Genomic DNA, 12,973 nt, shown 5'->3' on the forward strand with positions numbered 1-12,973 from the left:
GTTAAAGTTGTTAAACAGCAAGTTAAAGTGCATCATGTTAATCTATGCATTTTTCTACCCCATTTACATATAAAGTTTATTTAATTCGGAGCTACGGTTATTTAGTTATGAAATAAACCATTTTAACATGTCATTTATGCGAATTATTACAAACAACAATTTTAAACATTTTTAACATGGACGAAAGTTGGATATTCTAAAAGTACATGAAAAACTGAGCAAGATGCATATATGACATATTTTATTGGGAAGCATAGATATTTAGTTATTAACAATACAAAACAGTGGCATTTATGAAAATATGCAATCCACTTGAAAAATACTGAAACCATGAGAAGGAAAAAGATATACGCGGGCCGAATTGCATCCAGTGCAGCGGCCCAGGAGATGACTAGGCCCAAGTGGGTGTGTGTGCAGAGAAAAAGGAAAACATGGTAGAAAAAATAGGGGCAACTGGGATTCGAACCCAGGACCTCCCTGGAGCGAGCGCACATGGATACCCTGCTGGGCTGCTTGTGTATTTGTGTTCAAATAGGAGTACAGCTACGAAAGCTGCCCTTGTGTGGTAGAACCAGGTCTTCCACCGGGCGGTCAGCCAAGTACTGAAGCCCCTATCTTGATATAGAATAGAAGTGAGTTCACACTAAAAATAGAAGAAGCCCTATGATTTTTTAGCCCTGAGAGGAGGTGGGCAAGTATTAGTTAAGGGATATCAGGAAGGAGGTCGAAGAAAGGGGAAAGAGCTTCATCGTCGATTAGCAATTGAAAGTAGGGGAAACTATGATTCTATCGAATGTAGGCATAGCCTTGCTCTGCCATGAAGGCACGGTGACAGCAGGTCTCCGGCGAGCCTTAACGGCCGGATGCAGCGACGGCTTAGGCTGGAGTTCGGTGGCGGGGGTGCGGAAAAAGGAGGGGAGTGCAGCTACAGGATGCGCGCGTACAGTGGCTCGACCTCGAGCTCGCGCTCCTGGTCCTTAACTGCCATCTTGATCTGATGATACCCAGAATAAGCATCCAAAAAACTCAAGTGCTCACAACCCGCCGTAGCATCAATGATCTGATCAATACGAGGGAGAGCAAAAGGATTAGCCGGACATGCCTTATTAAGTTCTGTGTAATCCACACACATGCGCCAAGTGCCATTTTTCTTAAGTACCAGAATCGGGTTAGCCAACCATTCAGGATGAAAAACTTCAGGGATGAACCCAGCCGCCAAGAGCCGGGCCACTTCTTCACCAATGGCCTTACGCCTCTCTTCATTAAAATGACGAAGGAATTGTTTGACCGGTTTAAACTTTGGATCAACATTGAGAGTGTGCTCAGCGAGTTCCCTCGGTACACTTGGCATGTCTGAAGGCTTCCACGCAAAGATGTCCCCGTTCTCACGGATGAACTCGATGAGCACACTTCCTATTTCGGATCCATATTATCACTAATACTGAACTGCTTGGATGAGTCGCCAAGAAAAAAGTCAACCAGTTTAGTGTCATCTGCCGACTTAAACTTCAACAACGGGTCATGCTCTATGGTTGGCTTTTTCAAAGGAGTCATATCTGCCGGGTCAACATTATCTTTGTTGAATTTCAACTCCTCTGTTGCACAGGCAGTCTCAGCATAAGCGGCATCGCCCTCTTCACACTCCAAAGCTATCTTCCTGTTGCCATGCACATTTATGGTACCCTTATGACCCGGCATTTTAAGCTGCAGATAAATATAACAAGGCTGTGCCATGAATTTAGCATAAACCGGCCGTTCAAACAGGGCATGATAAGGGCTCTTGATCTTGACCACTTCAAAAGTCAGTGTCTCGGCTCTGAAATCATGATCATCTCCTAAGCCACTTCCAAGGCTATCTTCCCCGCTGGGTATGCCGACTTACTAGGCACCACTCCATGAAAAACAGTAGAGGACGGCTTAAGATCCTTATAAGTTAAATTCATATGGCGAAAAGTATCATAATAAAGGATATTGATGCTGCTGCCTCCATCCATCAGCACTTTAGTGAATTTGTACCCTCCATCCTGAGGCGCAACCACCAAAGCCAACTGACCTAGATTGTCAACCCGGGGCGGGTGATCCTCACGGCTCCATACAATAGGATGTTCAGACCATCGCAAGTAATGAGGGACTGCCTGCTCAACCGCGTTTACTGCCCTTTTATGAACCTTCTGGTCCCGTTTCCATAAACTTGTGGTAAATACGTGATACTGACCACTATTCAGCTGCTTTGGATTACTCTGATAACCAGACTGTTGCTGCTGATTCCCTTGACCAAATTGCTGATTAAAGCCACCTTGATTGCTTTGGCCATGAAAACCGGAGTTTGAGCCGCCACCGCCAAAGCCAGGTCCATGAGAGCCGAATCCTGAACTGCCGTTCGGGCCATGATTATTATGGAAAAAGTTGGAATTTCTATACTCCCTCATGATGAAGCAATCCTTCCATAGATGATTGGCCGGCTTCTCCTGCATACTGTGCTTTGGGCAAGGCTGGTTCATCATCGCCTCGAGGTTGAACTTTGGCCCTCCAAGCCAGGGTGGCTTTCCCTTACGACGCTGATAATTATTCTGCGTACTGGTGTTAACCACAAAGTCTAAACCGCCGTCGGCTTTGCGCTTACCGTTGCCACCTTCACTCGTCGTGTTATGCTGCTGTCCCTTTGCACTGCCACTCTTCTTCCCCTTACCAGCCTTCTCCTCATCAGACTCAGGGTCTTTAGTACTATCAGAGTCGACGTATTTGACGAGAGCCTCCATGAGCTCCCCCATGTCATTGCAGTGGCGTTTAAGCCGCCCCAGTTTCTGCTTAAGGAGAAGGAAACGACAATTCTTCTCCAACACCAGGACTGTTGAACCGGCATTGATACTGTCCGATGAGTGTATAACGGCTGAGATCCGGCGCACCCGGTTGTTGACTCGCCCTCACCTTGGATGCAAGAGTCTAAATCCAGAATCGACATAGGCTTCTTGCATGTGTCTTTAATTTTTTGGATAAAACACGTTTTCAACCCTGCCCATGATCTAATGGAGTTAGCGGGCAGCCCTTTCAACCAAGTACGAGCCGGCCCATCCAAAATCATGGTGAAATACTTAGCACATGCAGCATCACTAACATCCAACATCTCCATAGCCATCTCATAGCTCTCAATCCAAGCCTCTGGGGGCTGATCCGCTATGTAGTTAGGCACCTTACGGGGGCCCTTGAAATCCTTAGGCAAGCGCTCGTTGCATAGAGCCGACACTAAACATGGCACACCCAAGATTCTAGAGGTCACTCCTGCCTCCACAGATGCTGATGGATAAACCGGAGATTGTTGTTGAGCCACTAGCTGAGCCGCCAGCTCAGCCTCCCGACGCGCCCTGCTCTGATCCACCAAAGTCTGTGCATCGACACCATCGCGCGTCGGGTCATGCCTACGAGGCTGGTTATGGTGTTGCTCACTGCTTGAAACTGCTAGCGAGTCAATATGTCTACTATAACTCCGGCTCGGACGAGGGGTCGAGTGAATCCTTTCACAGCTGTACGAATAAGCCGCCTGTTGAGCCACTGCTGTCTGAAGAAGTTCTCTGGCCCTCCGCATCTCCATCGCCGCTGGAGACTCGCCTTCCATCGGGAGAGTCGCCAATCATGTTGCCGCAACAATCATGTTATCCAGAGGGTTTGAATAATGGCCCGGTGGTGTCGGAACATGCTGAGGCGGAGTCACATTTAAACGAGGCGGGTCCATAGCACGCGGCTGAACCGGCGCTCCGATCACGGGCGTTTCAACAGCCCGGTTCACCACGGGCAGGTCACTAGTCCCTGCCCCAGACGTGTTAAAAAGGTTCCTAGCCTCAAACTCTGTGGGTAGATGGGTCTTATGCCTCCTCCTCATGATGGCGTTTCAGGCATTTTGATCCAAGGTAAGCCGGAAAGACTCTGCATGAATCCGTTGTGCCTGAGTGTCCAAAGCAGCTCGTTCCATGGCCATCCTAGCATTCTCAGCCGCCAGTTCTTCCTTGGCTTGAGCTATCTCATCTCATAACCCCGTGACATCCACTTTATGCTATTCCTGAGTCTCCGGGGTTACCTCCGCCCCCATCAAAGTCGCCAAAGCATCCAACAGCTCGGTCAGAACCTGAGCTGGCGAGCGCGCAGCACTGCTTGCCCCAGCCGTCGCCGCAATCGTTGAGCTAGAGGTCATAGCCACGGCGGTCGTCGAACCGAGCACTGGTTGTGTACCGACCATGAAGATTGCAACCCTGTTCGGCCGCTCATAGGGGTCCGCAATATTATCACCATCGGAACAGCCCCCAAGCTGGCCGTCTGGCAGTTGATACATTGAATTGGCCTCACCGGTTGACGACTCACCATTAGAGTAGATGGCCGTCTCACCAACAGACACAGATCCTTCCTCAAATTCCGCCCCATGGATGAAACCAACAAAGGCATGCTTCACGGCGGCTTGAACTTTGGCGGGTCGTGCACGCTGAGCCGTCTCGATGATGTCGGTGCAGGTGTTCGGCTCAGGGCCCGACTCGCCGATCTTGCCGATGAAGACATGGATTCCACCGAAGGGGACCCGGTACCCTTACTCAATTGAGTCGGCCTCGGAACCCCAGCCAGCATCGTCGATGTAGAGCTCGCCGCGACGACTCTTGGTCATCCGGCCCACGGCGTATCCCTTGATCCCTGCAAAGCTGCCCTTTAAGAACTCGAAACCACCGTGCGCTGGCCCCATGGTGGGCGCCAACTGTCGTGGACTTAACACGGCAGATACCCTAGCAAAAGGACTTAGGTGTGGAGCCATCATGACGTAGTTAGCTTGAAGGGGTTTAAACGGGACAAAGGACACAAAGAGTTTTACCCAGGTTCGGCCCCTCTCAACGAGGTAAAAGCCTACTCCTGCTTTAGGTTGTATTGCTTGGGTTTTGATTACTAGGGAGTGAATACGCTTGACCTAGCTCTCGATTGATTGTTATCTCCCCTAACCGGCCGCCGAGTCACCCCTTTATATACACAGGTTGATGCCCGGCGGCTTACAGAGTCCCGGCCGGCTCATTGTAACGCCCACGATGCGGCTATATCTCCCACGTGTCGAGGCACGACTTAGAGGCATAACCGCATAGTGGTTTTGTCGCAAGAAGGGTCATCTTCACACAATCCCATGTAATGAACAAGAATGGGATAAAGAGTTGGCTTACAATCGCCACTTCACACAAAACATAATAAATATCATCATTCATCATTCAAAATACAATCATATAGACCGACTACGGTCAAAATCCAGATGAAAATAAGACAACCTCAAATGCTAGATCCCCGATCGTCCCAACTGGGCTCCACTACTGATCATCAGGAAAAGACACATAATAACGGCCACGTTCCTCGTCGAACTCCCACTTGAGATCGACGCCATCATCTGCACTGGCATCGTCGGCACCTGCAACTGGTGTTGGAAGTATCTGTGAGTCACGGGGACTCAGCAATCTCACACCTGCGAGATCAAGACTATTTAAGCTTATAGGACAAGGAGGTGCAAAGAGGTGGAGCTGCAGCGGCAAAAGCATATATGGCGGCTAACTTACGCAAATGAGAGCGAGAAGAGAAGCAATGGAACGGACGTCATCTAGCAATGACCAAGAAGAGGTCCTGAACACCTACTTACGTCATACATAACACAGACCGTGTTCACTTCCCGGACTCCGCCGAGAAGAGACCATCACGGCTACACATGCACTTGGTGTATTTTAATTGGGTCAAGTGACAAGTTATCTATAACCGGACATTAACAAATTCCCATCTGCCTCATAACCGCAGGCACGGCTTTCGAAAGATATTACCCTGCAGGGGTGTCCCAACTTAGCCCATCATAAGCTCTCACGGTCAATGAAGGATAAACCTTCTCCCGGAACGACCCGATCAGTCTCGGAATCCCAGTTTACAAGACATCTCGACAATGGTAAAACAAGACCAGCAAAGCCACCCGAATGTGCCGACAAATCCCGATAGGAGCTGCACATATCTCGTTCTCAGGGCACACCGGATGAGACATCCTACGAGTAAAACCAGACCTCGAGTTTCCAGGAGGGGCCCCGCAGTCTGCTCAGTTCGGACCAACACTCGAAGGAGCACTGGCCCGGGGGGGTTAAAATAAGATGACCCTCGGGCTCGCGAAAACCCGGGGGAAAAGGCTTAGGCGGCAAATAGTAAAACCGAAGTTGGGCCTTGCTGGAGGAGTTTTATTCAAGGCGAACTGTCAAGGGGGTCCCATAAATCACCCGACCGCGTAAGGAACGCAAACTCAAGGAACATAATCCCGGTATAACAGTAACTAGGGCGGCAAAAGTGGAACAAATCACCAGGCATAAGGCCGAGCCTTCCACCCTTTACCAAAATATATAGATGCATTAATTAAATAAGAGATATTGTGATATCCCAACATATCCATGTTCCAACATGGAACAAACTTCAACTTCACCTGCAACTAGCAACGCTATAAGAGGGGCTGAGCAAAAGCGGTAACATAGCCAAACAACGGTTTGCTAGGAAAGGATGGTTAGGGGCTGACATGGCTGAAATAGGAGACATGATATAGCAAGAGATAGGTAGCGATCATGGCAATAGAGCGAACAACTAGCATAGCAAAGATAGAAGTGATTTCGAGGGGTGGTCATCTTGCCTGCAAGATTCTCAGAGTTGTCGAAAGCTTGATCCTCGTAAGCGTACTCGACAGGTTCCTCGTTCACGAACTCGTCTCCCGGATCTACCCAAGACAAGAACACAAACAAACGGAAACACAATCAACAACGAGGAATGCGCAAGCAACATGATGCAAAACATGTATGATATGCAAGATATGATATGCGATGCCTATGCGTGCTCCGGAAGGAAAATGATGAACATGGTAGTAACTTGGCAAACCAAGCATGCCACTGGAAAGATGAGATGATTTCGGTCGAAATCGATATAAGGATCACCGGAATCGGATGCACGGTTTGCAAATGACAAGCAAAACAAGAATGACCCTAATCTGCGATAAACAGCAAGATAGCACTTAAAATGCAACAAGTAGCAATGCTACAGCACCCCAACATAGCAACAAAACACATGGCAGTAATCTAGAGGAGATGCTTGACAAAAGATGAACACTGAGCCACTGCTAGTTCACAACATATCAAGCTCAAACAAGCATGGCAAAAGTGCAAAAGATTACAGGTTCACAGACTTAGTTAAAAACTGGACATGGCAGAAATCAGCATCAGGTAGCAATGTTCAGAGCACGAAATCTATATGCTACAGGAACTTAACATAGCAAAACAAGGCATGGTAGTGTTCTACTAAAAGCACATGACAAAAGTCCCTTACTGACCATAAGCCAAAAAGGACTAGAAGAAATGATGGCAAGCATGTAAACATAGCAAGTTCCGTTATCAGGTTTCAGACTTAGCAGAAAACAGAGCATGGCAGAAATATTAATATGTAGGCCTCTTTGTGAGCTTGATGCACTCACTACAGAGCAATGCATGCAAAACCAAGCATACCTACAGCAAGATGGAAGGTTTATAAAGCTATCCATGGCAAGAACAATTGCATAGCATGTATGGATCAACTACAATAAGCTTGGCAAAAATGCATGTCATGTTAAGAATCTGCCAGAAATATTTTATAGCAAAAGTAGAGCAAGATTGAGTCATGCTATGGTACTCTAAAATTGCAAAAAATTGCAGGAATGGATCTATTACAACTATATCTACAAAACATCCTTAATGAACATTTCCAAAATATGCATGGATCTCTCTGTAACATCAAGTTTACATGGCAACAAAATTACAGCAGACAAAGACTTAGAGAAATCACTAAAGTCCCTGAAATCAGAAATATTACGGGGCCTACTTTGCATGCTTGTGCTAGTCACCAAAAAGACCACAAAAATACATGTACTATACCACTGGAAAGATGGCATGGCATACTTCAAAACACATGTAGAGCTCATGCTCAAAAGATGCACAGAATAAATGATACAAAAATGACAAATCTCCAAGTTCTGATAAGAACCAGAGATTAACAGCAACTAGCCCTCTTCCAACGAATATTTGGGCATAAAGATGGCCTCTAATGAAAATGGTGCAATTGAACAAAAGGAAGAGCATCACGAGTCGAACAATTTGTCATATTATACGCGCGAATCGGAGCTACATGCACAAAGTTATCGCATCGAGAACAGGGGCACATGCTAATGGAATCTCCAGACTTAGAGAAATAGAGGGGGAGCGCGAAGTCAACGGGGCCACAGTACCGATCGGATCTGGCCGGCTGCTCGGGCTCGTTCGCCGGAGGATAAGAAGGGCCGGCGGTCTCAGGCGTCGGCGGAGGAGGAGGGGACCCGGGGGCGGCGGGGCCCGGAGGGGAGGCGGCGGCGCCGGAGGAGCGACGGGCGGCGGCCGGCGACGAGCTCGCCCGGCGCGGCGGCGATGAGACCCGGCGGCGCGCGGGTCCGCCGGCGGGTGCGGGGCGGCGCGCGCGCGGGCGCGGAGGAGGCGGCGGCGGGCTCGGGCGGGCCCGCGGCGGGCTCGCGGGCCGGCGCGGAGGGAGAGGCCGGCGGGACACGTGGCAATAGCGGATTCGCCGGGGCGCGGCGGCGGACGCGTCCGGCGCGGCGCGGAGGGAGAGGGTTAGGGTTCGTCTGAGATTTCGTTTTTCGGGATGCCCACTCATTTATAGGTAGAGGGAGCTAGGAGACTCCAAATGAGGTGCGGTTTTCGCCCACACGATCGTGATCGAACGACCTATAGCATGGAAGAGAGTTTGGTGGGCTTTGGGCTGGTTTTGGAGAGGGTTTTTGCTGGATACTCAAATGGACATTGCGGAGGCCCGGTTAACCGATGGAGTACCAAACGACCTCCGAATGGAACGAAACTTGACCGGTAGACTCCGGGTGGTATATTAAGACCACTTGACAAGCCTCGGTCCATTCCGAGAAAGTTTGACACACGCACACGAAAGAAAACTAGAGGGGTGCACCGGGGGAGATAGGAGCGCCGGATTAGAAAACGGACAACGGGGAAAATGCTCGGATGCATGAGACGAACACGTATGCGAATGCAATGCACATGATGACATGATATAAAAATGCATGACATGACAAAATACAAAACGAAAGACAAAACCCGACAACGGAGGGAAAAACATAACACATAGCCGGAAATGGCAAGAGTCGGAGTTACAAATATGGCAAGTTACATGCGGGGTGTTACACTCATACACAAAGTGTCCGGCTCGGTGACTAACTAAGCTTGCCTTACAATACAAGTCACACATATGGTGGTTCATCCTCTTGGGCCTCAAGTTGCCTCTGGGTCTTGGGCTTCAATAGGCTTGCTTCATGACCCACATCATCATCTTTAAGTCGCCAGTGGTATGACCCGGCCCCTCCTGGGTGGGTCATACCCAATAGTTATATCCCCAACAGCCAGAAACCCTAACAGTTCGTTCACATCGATACGGATCTCGGTCTCACCGAGATGGCCCCGCCAAGTCTCTATTGCCTGTTGCAATTATTTTGGTCTCACCGAAATAGCGATCGGTCTCACCAAGTGGGCTTGACATTTTCTCTGTTGCCTTATTGCTTTACTTTGGTCCCACCGAGTTGACGCAATCGGTGCTGTCGGATTCAGGTCTCCGCAGACCCAAGAAAGGTTCGAACTCTGGGGGGTGTGCGAAGAACTCAATCTCTCCATCCTACCAACTCATCGCTCTCACGGCCTAGCTCGATGAATGGGAAGAAGAGAGACTCAATAGTTTACCCAGGTTCGGGCCACCTTTCGGTGTAAGACCCTACTCCTGGTTTGGGGTGGATTAGCCTCGCGGGGGGCTGAAGGTGAACTAGTACATGGGAAGGATAACCTCAGGAGGTCTGTTCTTGTGTGGGTGTGATCTTAGGATCCGCCCCCCTCCATGGTAGTGGCTAGCCTATATTTATAGTGGCCTCAGTCCTCTTCCTCCCAAATGAAGGTGAGAAGGAATCCCAGATTGGCCAAGTTTGAAGGGGGATAAGAAGTACATCTTATCCTGACGAAAGGTGGTCTTTGCCTGCAAAGCTCCTGCTCGTGACGTTGTGGTGGGCTCGGCGATGACATCCGTCCTGCCGTCATGGCGGTCTTGGTCTTGTAGCACGGGAATGGAAACCTTTGGGTGATTCCTCGGGACCCCGCGTCTGCGCTTGCCTCCTTAGCACCAAAGAGGAAACCTGCTGTACTACGCTTGCTAGCGCCCGCCTAGCCTTCCTCGTCATGGCTTGCGTAATCCGAGCCTCTGGAGGTGGGTGCTTGCATAGGAATCTGCGCTCCTCGGGAGCTAGCCTGAGGAGGCCGCTCCCTCTGGAGGTCTTGGCGTCGTCCACCTCGTGAGGCTTGGCCCCTCCCGAGGGTCTTGTCTTGTTGATGCCGAAGATGGGCCGTACCAGGCCGCGGATGGAGCCATGCCGCGGGCCGCAGGCAGGCAGGTCTGGGTATCATGGTTCCCAGAATGCCGACAGTAGCTCCCAGGCTCAAGGCGCGCTCGGACTTGGCTTTGGAGCAAAGCCAAAGGGCAAGGGCAAAGCGCCGCGGGCCCCAATCGCCTACGGACCGAGTCTACGCATGGCAATTGATGGGACGTGGGCGTCTCCACTTCCCCATGTAGCCTCGGCAACTGCAATACTTGATGACTGCCTATTGCAAACGCGGCCCATCCATCATTGCCTCCCGCGCTCGTCCTCTACCCCCCTTTCTTGTGAGCTTGTACCTCCTTCTCTAGACTCCGCACCAGCACCAATCCACTTCCGCCGCCATGGCTCCAAGGTTGAAGAAGAAAGAGAAGGCTCGCGCACCCGCGGAGTCCTCGCCGGGGTTGGAACCCGCGCTCGGCCGGTCGACGGTGATCAACCAGGAGGGACTAGACAAGGTCCGGCCGGCCCTCGCCGCCGATTCCAACGAGTGGAAGGCGACGACGGTCTGGCCTACCTCCCGGGCCTTGGTCGACATGGAACCATGAGATCCCCATTCACCTTCACGCTCTCCTGGCCGGCTTGGTTCCCTCTTTCTTTGATTTCTTCAACGCCGTGCTCTCGCATTATCAGATCCAAGCGCTGCATATGGACCCCGGGTCCATCGTCCTCCTCACTGCCTTTGCCTTTCTGTGCGAGGCTATCGTGGGTGTTGCTCCGTCTGTGGCCATGTTACGCCATTTCTTCTCACTCCATCTAGTCGATGACAGACAATGCTCGGGATGCGTGGCGTTCCAGGCTGTGGTGGCGGCAGCTGGCTCCGTCATCGACTTCATGCTCCGCCCGGATGTAAAGGGATTCCGGAAGCAGTGGGTGTACATGGACACCAGCACGCACAACCCCCTACTCCTGCTCCTGCAAGCACCGGCGGAACCGAGCTCCGGCTAGGGACATGTGAAGCTCGTCGACCGGTGGCTCACCCGCGTCTGTTCTAGGCTGGCCAAGCTGAAGGAGGCAGGGGTGACGGTGTCGATGGTAGTGAGAGGGTTCATCTGGCGGCGCATCGCCCTGCTCCAGCGCCACTCTCGCCCCATGTGGGCCTTCACGGGCCCCATGACCCCATGCGGCTCCAGGTGCCCTCGCATCCTTCGAAGATGCTGCATGTGGTGCTCCAGCTCCTGACGGGCGACCCAGTGCCTGCCGCGCTCTCCGCAGAGGGGTGCCTCTTGTACAACTGCTCGAACAGGGAGGCCTTCGCGAAGTAGATACCCCACTTCGACGAGTGGGGGCTGTGCCCAGAGGATCTCGAGGGGCCTCATGAGAACCCCGTCTTGGGCTCCCATGCTTGTCGATCCTGTGGCACGCAACCCTGAGGTGGTTGCAGGGGGAGAGCACCGTTGGATGCTCCTGAGGTGACCGCTGGAGAGCAGGTGCCGTCAGGTGCTCCTGAGGTGACTGCTGGGGAGCAGGCATCACCGGGTGGTTCTGAGGTGGCGGTCCGCGCCCCAGCCGTGAAGGGCAACGTACCAGCCCTCGGCGTACCCCTTCTGAATCTCGGGGCACTCCGCAAGAGGAAGGGGCTCTGGAGCTGCTGTGGCGGCGCCCCCGGGCCCTGAAACAGAGGAAGTGGATAGCTGTGGCGAGTAAGTACCTTATCCTCATGGATCTTCACATGTCGCGTCCTTTCTTGACTCTGGCTCCTCAGGATCCCTTCGGTTGCGGCGGCGAGGCCGCCTGGGGTGCGACCTTCGGGGGCCTTTGGTCCGCCCGCGACTCCAGGCCCCTCGGGTCAAGCGCCCGCGCGGGACATGGTGCCGATCCGCGAGGCGCAGGTGCTGCTGGAAGGCTGCGAGCCTGCTCTTCTAGTCTCCTTCCTCCAAGGCCATTTCTGGGGCACGGGAGGGGGCGTGCCGAGAGCTCCTCCATTGGTTCTTGCCGGTGACTGGGCGACCCCAGCGTCGGCTTCATCTTCGAGCGAAGGGGCCAGGCCGTGCAGCGCCTCTGCCGAGGTCCGGGAAACGGCCGAAGGAGCTCCGGCCACCAGCCCCCTGCCGGAGACGGGCGAGTCACTCCGCGCCTCTCCGACAGCCCCCGGCACGGAAGGACTCAGCCGCACGTTGGAACTCGCATGCGGGCGCAACATCGTCCGCCATGACCTTTTCCAGGAAGAAGTGAGCGCGCTGGGTCGGCTTGGGGGAGAACTTGCCGATGTCGATGCACGCCTCGAGGCGGAGGGCCTCCGCCTAGTGCGCGAGTGGCATCAACTGAAGGTCGCCATCAACTTCGGGCATCTGCAGCATGAGCGCACCCGCACGGAGGCCGCGGAGTCCCTCACAGTTTCTCGTGAGGCCTGCGCCCATGCTTTGGAGGAGGCCAAGGCCGCCGACCATCGCCGTGAGGCGGCCGAGGAGCGGGAGAGGGAGCTTCGAGCTTCGAACGCCACCCTTGAGCGGCAGGTCCAGGCGCGCAGGGCCGCCCTGGCGGCATCGCCAACCGGGGCCCCTA

This window comes from Triticum aestivum, chromosome 2D, assembly GCF_018294505.1.
Source record: "Triticum aestivum cultivar Chinese Spring chromosome 2D, IWGSC CS RefSeq v2.1, whole genome shotgun sequence".
NCBI lineage: Eukaryota > Viridiplantae > Streptophyta > Magnoliopsida > Poales > Poaceae > Triticum > Triticum aestivum.